The sequence below is a fragment of the Pelobates fuscus genome, chromosome 12 (assembly GCF_036172605.1).
Source record: "Pelobates fuscus isolate aPelFus1 chromosome 12, aPelFus1.pri, whole genome shotgun sequence".
Taxonomy (NCBI): Eukaryota; Metazoa; Chordata; class Amphibia; order Anura; family Pelobatidae; genus Pelobates; species Pelobates fuscus.
Window position 1 is genome coordinate 11907734 of NC_086328.1, and position 8808 is coordinate 11916541.

Sequence of the window (8808 nt, forward strand, 5' to 3'; positions counted from 1 at the left end):
TAGATTAATTAATTAGACTGATAGGTATAAAGAGTCCCTCCTCCCCTTACACCACAGTCTTTTTTCCTGTCCTTAGCAAGTTCTACAGGATCTTTTACTTTTGTTTTATGGCCACCTTCCTGCGTTTGTCGTGGGTTCGTTCCAAATGAAGTTCAGCCTCTCTTCATTTGAAGGACCCAGTAAACAGCCTGCATGAGCAGGACTAACTGGGTCAGGTTCAGAGTAAGTACTGAACTGCTGCGTGGGATATGTGAGTGTTCTGAGGGAAACACTATTCTAAAAACTTCCTGGGGTTGGTTTTCCTTAAAAATGTCCCCTTGTTTCTGGAAGTGCCCCTAGTAATTGGGGTCAAAATCCCCCCCCTTTACCTTGTTGGCAGTGATTTGGGGATCCATACTGTAGTCGTCCTGATGGAGTGCTTTGGGCTCTATTGGATGTTGTTTTCTGTCTGCATGTTTGCCCCTGAGGGCTTGCTGGGAGTTGCTGTCCTTGTGGGGGCTGTTTTCGGCCGGATTTGCTGGTTTGCCGCGGTGTGCGTTCCAGCCGCGGAATTGCCGAACCCGGAAGTGCCTCGCGCCGACCGCGAGGCTTGGAACGCATGGCGTGCGTTCCAGCGCTCTGCGCATGCGCGGACCGGGCGCAGAGGTATTTAAACAGGGGAATACTGACACTTACCTGTCAGCTGTTCGGAACTTCTGATTTGCGGTCTGAATTTTCGCCAGTTCTCCTTCTTGCTGTTTCCTGACTGCCTGGAGTGTGTTTTCTGCCGTTATGAGGTAGGATTGCCTGTTTTTTCATGGTTTTTTGTTGGAGGCTTTGGGTTTGCTTACCAGTTTGCCTTTTCTTTGGCTTATTGGGAATGTGTTTCTGATTTTGCCTTTGTTCCTTTCATAGTATGGATTCTCCCTCTGCCTCTGCTAGATCCCTCTCTAGAAAACATAGGTGAGCCATTTATTTTGTTCTAGGGGGGGTTGTTAAAAGAGTGCCATACTGAGCCTGTAATATATGTTATATATGGCTTTCTTTCAGCCCCAGCAAACAGTTGGATTCTCCAGCAAGAAAATCCAGGGACAAGACCAACAGATGCATCAATTGTTCATCACCTGCTCCACCTGGAAGGAACCTCTGCAGGGAATGCTTGTCGGAAGCGGCTAATGTCCCCAGTAAGACTTCACCGCAGGACGACCTTAAGCTTTGGATCTCCCGTGCAATTGCTGAGGGCTTTAAGTCTACCACGGGATGTGGTGGCCCTCCTAAGAGACGCAGAGCGGAACCTCAGTCTTCCAGCTCTGAGGAGGATCCTGACCTGTGGGAGGTCTCTGATGAGGGGGAGGAGGAGGCTGACTATGCCTCCAGGTCTCTGGACTCTAAATCTGTAGATCGGCTTATTAACCTCCTCAGAGACACTCTTAGCCTCACGGAAGAAAAGTCTGAATTGAAAGAGGCTGACAGGTTTTTTGAGGATCTGAAACCTAATAAACCGACGTTCCCTGTGCATTCCTCTATAAAGGACTTGATCCTTCAGGAGTGGAATAAGCCGGAGAGGAAGTCCACCTTGAAAAACAAATTCACTAGGACTTATCCTTATTCTGCCGTGGACTGCTGCCTTTGGAATTCGGTTCCCAAGATTGATGCCGCAGTGATCCATATGGCTAAAAAGACCACGCTTCCTATAGACTCCATGGCATACTTAAGAGAACCTATGGAAAAGCGTATGGATGGTGACCTGATTAAAGCCTATCTGGCGCTAGGCTCCGCCCTTCATCCGGCAGTGGCGCTGACCACTCTCTCCAGGGCCTTACGAGTTTGGCTCGCTAATTTGGAGGAAGATATTGACCAGGGTGTCCGTAGAGAACATCTCCTGGGAAGTCTCAAGGATTTGAGCCTTGCCACTGAATTTTGCTCTGAAGCCTCCCTGGACATCACTCGCATGATTGCCAAAGGTATGGCCCTATCGGTGGCCTCCAGAAGGGCTTTATGGCTTCATTCCTGGGGGGCGGACTATGCCTCCAAAGCATCCTTGTGTGGTCTTCCGTTCCAAGGGGACCTCCTGTTTGGTAAGATCCTGGAGGATGCCATTCAGAAAGCGGCTGATGGGAAAAAAGCATTTCTTCCACAAGTCAGCAGAAAGGGTTTTTCCTCCTCCTGGAAAACCAGGCGATTTAAGGATCGGTCCTTTCGGGACAGTAGAAGCTACAAGCCCGGAAGGGAGTTTTCCAGGAACTCTTCGTGGAAGTCCTTCTCTCACTCCTCTTCCAATAAGGCTTCCAGAGGTAGAGGTGCCAGGACCTCCGGGAAGACCTTCTGAAGGTCCTCGGGCCCATCCGGGTACGGTGGGTGGAAGACTGCAGTTCTTTTACCCGGTGTGGGCCGCAAATGTCACAGACGAGTGGGTCACCTCTATCATAAAAGAAGGCTACAGGATAGAATTTTCCTCTCGTCCACGTGCTGCCCATTTCAAGAAATCAAAAGTGTCAGAGGGTGTCAAACGAAGGGCCATGAGGACCTGCATTTCCACTCTGTTGGGACAGAAGGTGTTGGAGGAAGTCCCTTCTCACGAAAGATTCCAGGGGATGTATTCCACTGTGTTTTTGGCCCCAAAGCCCCAGGGAAAGTGGCGTCTCATCCTGAACCTAAAAGGAGTGAACGCCTTTCTAGACGTAAGGACATTCAAAATGGAATCCTTACAGACTATCCTAAAGTGCGTAAAACCAGGAGATTGGATGACCTCCATAGACTTAAAAGACGCCTACTACCAAATCCCTGTAAACAGCAATCACGTGCAGTTCCTTCGGTTCTGGGTTTTAGGAAGACATTTCCAGTTCCGAGGGCTTCCGTTTGGTCTCAGCTTAGCGCCAAGGACTTTCTCGAAGGTCCTTGTCTCTCTGATTGCCGTCATTAGGATGAGAGGTATCGAGATATTCCATTACCTGGACGACATACTCATCGTAGGGCCTTCGCAAGGAATAGTGGAGCATCATACATTAATGGCAATGAACATCCTGCAAGATCACGGGTGGCTTCTCAACATAGAAAAAAGCTCCCTGATTCCATCTCAGACCATCGTGTTCCTCGGAGCGGTGATAAATACCATTTCTGCTCATGTGTTTTTGTCTCCAGAGAGGGTCATGAAGTTACAAGACAAAGTCAAGAAGCTCCAGGTTCTCAGAAAAGGCCTCGGCAAGGGAAGTCATGAGTCTCCTGGGTTCTTTGACGTCTACGATAGGTTTGGTGAAGTGGGCCCAATGGAAGTTTCGCCCTGTACAGAGTTGTTTTCTTCTCCAGTTCGACAGAGAAAAAACGGATTGGGATCAGGAAATTTCTCTGCCCCTGCCGGTAAGAAGAGAGTTGGACTGGTGGAGGAACGGGAAGAACCTAGCAAAGGGTTTTCCCTTGGAAGAACCTCCGTGGACCGTCATTACGACGGATGCCAGTTCTTCTGGTTGGGGTGCCCACCTCGATTCCTCATGGACTCAGGGGTGGTGGACTCGGGAAGAAAGTCGGCTCCACTCGAACCTAAGAGAACTGCGAGCTGTTTCCAAGGCCATTCAGGTGTTCCTTCCAAAGATCAGGAATTCCTGGGTGTTGATCAAGACGGACAACCGAGCGGTGGCCTCTTATATAAACAACCAGGGAGGCACAAGGAGCAAGCGGCTCTTAAAAGAGCTAGCTCCTCTGATGGTGGTGGCCATGACCTATCTCCAGGGACTGAAGGCTATCTATCTCCCAGGCTCGGAGAACGTAGCGGCGGATTTTCTCAGCAGATCAGATATTCTCCCGGGAGAATGGAAACTTCACCAGTCAGTTTTTGCTTGGATCACCCGTCGGTGGGGCATGCCCCAGATCGACCTGATGGCCTCGTTCAGGAATCGCCAGGTGGAGAATTACTACTCCCTCCACCCAGAGAGTCAGGCACTGGGCCAGGATGCTCTATCTCTTCCTTGGTCGTTCGATCTGGGGTATGCGTTCCCTCCCCTACCCATGATACCCAGGTTCCTGAGAAAAGTTTGGGCAGAAGGAAAAACCGTTATTGCCGTAATCCCGATTTGGCCTCGAAGGCCGTGGTTTCCCCTACTGTCAACGCTGAGCCAGGAACAGCCTCGGCCCCTGCCTATATTGAAGGATCTGCTAACGCAGGGTCCAATATCCCATCCTCATCCGGAACGCCTCAAATTGGGGGTGTGGGTCTTGAGAAAGAAAGACTTCAACAATTAGGCCTTTCAGAAGCAGTGATCAATACTCTCTTGCACTCAAGGAAGGCTTCTACGTCTTCATGCTACCATAGAATCTGGGATGTGTTTCAGGAATGGGCTTCGGCCAAGCGAGTTGACTTCATACGCCCTCGCAACACTGAAATCTTGGAGTTCCTGCAAGAAGGTCTGGATAAGGGTCTTAGCATCAGCACTCTTAAAGTTCAGTCTTCGGCCCTGTCAGCTTTGTGCAACACCTCTTGGTCATCAGACCCATTGATCTCCAGATTCTTCAAGGCAGCTTTCAAGTTGAGACCGCCTTTGAGATCCACTACCCCTCCTTGGGACCTTCCGCTTGTTCTCGACTACCTGTCTGAGGATCTATTCGTTCCTCTTGAGAATTTGGATGCTGTCCTCCTAACTTACAAAACATTGTTCTTAGTAGCAATTACTTCCGCTAGGAGAATTTCAGAGATCAAGGCCTTCTCCACTCTGCCTTCTTGTCTCCAATTCTACCACGATAGGGTGTGCCTGAAACCTAATCCAGCATTTCTGCCTAAAGTGGTCTCTCGTTTCCATCTATCTCAAGAGGTGGTCCTGCCATCCTTCTACCCCAATCCTTCTTCACCAGAGGAGATCAAGTGGCATCGTTTGGATGTTATGGACTGCCTGTCTGTGTACCTTGAACGTTCTGCTCCTTACAGGAAAACTCACCAGCTTTTCGTTTTGCCTTCAGGGGCCAGGAGAGGTGAGGCAGCCTCTCTATCTACGTTGAAGCGTTGGATTGCTCTTGTAATCAGAAAGGCATATCTCAATAAAGATCGCTCTCCTCCTCTGAAGATAAAGGCTCATTCAACCAGAGCATTGTCAACTTCATGGGCTAATTGGGCAGAGGTTCCATACGATGACATTTGCAAGGCAGCCACCTGGTCTTCCCCGATGACGTTCATGAAACACTACAAACTTGATGTGGATGCTCCTTCCACCTCATTTGGGAAGAGTGTCTTGTCTACGGTTTCTTTGTCCCGTTGGTATTAAATTCAGTCATAGCATAATAATTTGTTCTGTGTATTTTATCGTGATTTTATTCCCACCCTATTTTCTGTGAGCTTGGGTATTACCCATAAGTGATGCTGCCATGATTAGCCAGGAATAGAGAAAATTTATGCCAAACTTACCGTAATTTTCTTTTCCTGGCTATTTCTCATGGCAGCATCAGGGTTCCCGCCCATTTTTTATTTTCAGCTTTATAATTGGACTGTGGTGTAAGGGGAGGAGGGACTCTTTATACCTATCAGTCTAATTAATTAATCTAATTAATTCCTGTCCTGTGACTGCTAAGGGAGGAGCTACCCATAAGTGATGCTGCCATGAGAAATAGCCAGGAAAAGAAAATTACGGTAAGTTTGGCATAAATTTTCTCTATTATAGAGCACAGCTGTTTGATAAATCTCCCCCAATGAAAGATCTTAAATTATGAATTGAATTTTACCAGGAAGCGTTTAAAATAGAGTGGTGATTTCTTATGTAGAGTAACCATGTCATAATAAAATAAATCATAAAATGAGCGGTGTAGTTCATTGTGCTGTCCCATGATATATTCAGCCATGCAAATAAACTCAGGATTTGCCAACAATCACAGTTCCCAATTATTCAGTTTCTGCTCTGGGAAATCAACTCTACCTTTCTGAATGAGACAGATACGGAATTGTAACATTTAGGTGAAATTAACAGAGTTGGGGGAAAATTCCACGTTGTAGCAATTCAGCCCCAACCTAACTATTTTGGCATAAAATATACAATTCAATAATTCTATCCACAAGTCACTGTTTAGTAAATACATTCCTTTCAATGTATAGGTCACACAAAGTGACAGGTTCCGCTAAAGTCCAAATAATATGAAGGCACAAGTGCAAGTCTTAGTGGAGTAGAGCAAATCTGATCTATTTTATCTCTGCTCACTGCGTGCGTCCGTGCCAATCACAGCCGGGAGACTGAGGAGGCTCTGTATTATGCAAGTATAAAGAACGGTCCAGCTCTCAGCAATTGTAAGAAAAGCATGAAGGTTTAAGAAAGTCAAGCAACGTTTCAACAAATGTTCTTCTTCAAGTTTGACTAACAGCACTTGGTAGGTGGAAACACGGCTGACCTTTCAGAAACCTCAATACATTTGGAGTGCTTTCTTTACAACTGTAGAGTGCAGTACTGCGCCTTATACCTACCTGACTGCTGGACAACAGAACCAGGGTTAAAAAAAAAAAAAAAGAAAGGGTGAGTAGCTATAGTGTGCAGGCAGGTCACCCTCTCGATACTTGAAGAGACTGTGCTGCAGCTTTGATATAAACTCTGTTCAGAGGACAGAGTGAAGCGATTACCTATATTGAGATCATGTAAAGCTGACACAGTAGGTTGCAGTTAGTGACCATCACAGAGTGAGGACATTTCTTAATACTTGCCATCTTAAGCTCATTCTAGGTTAATTCTGGATTTTAACGGTATCTACCAAGGTTAAAAGAGTTACTCCAAACACTAAGACCAAGTCGGCTTTTTGAAGTGTTCATGGTGGCAGGAGTCTGGAAGTGCGGTGTGTCAGCTTGGAACACTGCATATCCAGAGATATATTTAATTGTGTGCTGGGAACAAGTTGCACCCCCAAAAGTGACGTGGGCAGCGTAAAAGTCCCTCCCTTTGCAGGCCCATGCGCACTGAGCCCTTTAAATTTAAACGCCTTTAAAAGCACCCTTTGAGTGTTTGTTTTACGGATGCAAATAGAATATAGCCAATAGGGCTGGAGAAACCCTTTCGACAAGTTTATTATTTCTTTAGATTCCCCAGCATCACTCAGTTGCTCACCAAATTAGGATTTATGGTGCAATGACAAGGTAATCGCAACATTTAGGCAAAAACAGCCACACTGGAAAATTTCTAAACTCCAAAATTTTCTAGCTCAGCTATATTGGAATTCCCTGGTCAAGTCTCTCAAATTTACGGTAACATAAATAAGCCAAGAGTTATCCTATACAGGACTTACCAAACACATCAATTAAGGGTTTATTCACTAAACAGTTGAAGTGAGCGTTTAAAAAACATTTTGTAAAATATTTAAAGCATTTGAAACACTATATTATATATGGAATTGAAATATATATATATTCACTAACTAACACATTGTACTTAAAAACACTTTCATACAACTTGTGTATTCTTGCTAGCCTCCATTTTGCATGGTTTGAAGAATTTCTCTTTGTTATTTTTGCCAATGTTTAGCAATCTGGTTTTTAATTCGCTCCAGCTTGCGATTTTCCCAGATACCTGACGGTATCCTACAATTTAAACGTCAAAAAATCACGTGACTCCCTGTTAAGATTGTAATAGGATATGGTTACAATACAAAAACAATCAAATATTAACAGGAAACTAAAAGGAAAATATTAGTATTTTCATATAGACATCTCTAACATTTATACGACGCAAGATCGATCTCTCTTCATAAAAGTGGTTTGTTTTTTGTGGCCGTTCCACTTTGACCTAGTGGAACATTTTACGTTATATAAACCACAGATAGAACCATATAATAAAAGATTTGCCAGGAAAAATAAAATCGGCCTAATACATGTTCCGGTGAAGTGAATCTGTGCTTCTACAGCACTGGACTTGTGAATACCAACTGAAAATCTGTCTGTCTGTATCGGAATACAAGATTTTTTCCAGGTCTGTATTCTGATTGGTTTCCAAGCCAAACTGGCTTTAGGTTCACGTTCAGTCGTCTTGCTCTGCAAAATGTATACAGAGATACTCTTACACTATGAGGAAATTCTCAGGATGATATGTATAGTTACTAAAAAGGCAGAATCGTATTTAGAGAGCAGCAAAAATGATATTAGATAATACTGTATATAATTAGATTACTGTATGGGTGACTATATATAATTAACATGTATTATCTAACAATGCTCCGGTCAATCACAAGTCTCTCCTACTGATTGATGGTATACAGTTTGATGGCCAGTAATTAGGCAATTTATAAAGCTTTTGAGTTTATTTGCTAAAACAAGAAAAGTTAGGGGAAATTTGTAAATTTCAGACCACAATAGCTGCACTGGAAAAAATCTCCCACCAGCTCAACTAATTTGGTATAAAGCTCCCTTGTCCATTCTTCCAACAAATCCTCAATAAACTCTCATGGTCAAATAGCCTCAGTACACCATTTAATAAATAAACATTGTTGTGACCGTAAACAAAAAAAACATTCCCCCCCACCCCCAATAAAATAATAATAAAAACAAACATTTTTCTTAATCCTACAAGACTAGTTTCTCTCTGGATCAATCAACTTAACAGGAAATCACGAGAGTGATTATGGAACCCACTGAATTACTGTAGGGGCTCTACAAATCTGCTTTGTAGAGTTTTACAAACGTGGCACTTTACGTACAAAACAATGCTCCCTGAATGTTCATATCCCTGGGACTAAAAAATAACGGAGGCAAAATCACCCTGGTAGATAGCCCAAACCTATGGGTTATAATATGAGGCCCACTTGGGAAGGGTCTTTGCAAAACTCAGCACCAAGTTGTGCACTAAAGCGTAACATTTTGGAATAAAAAAAATAAATAAA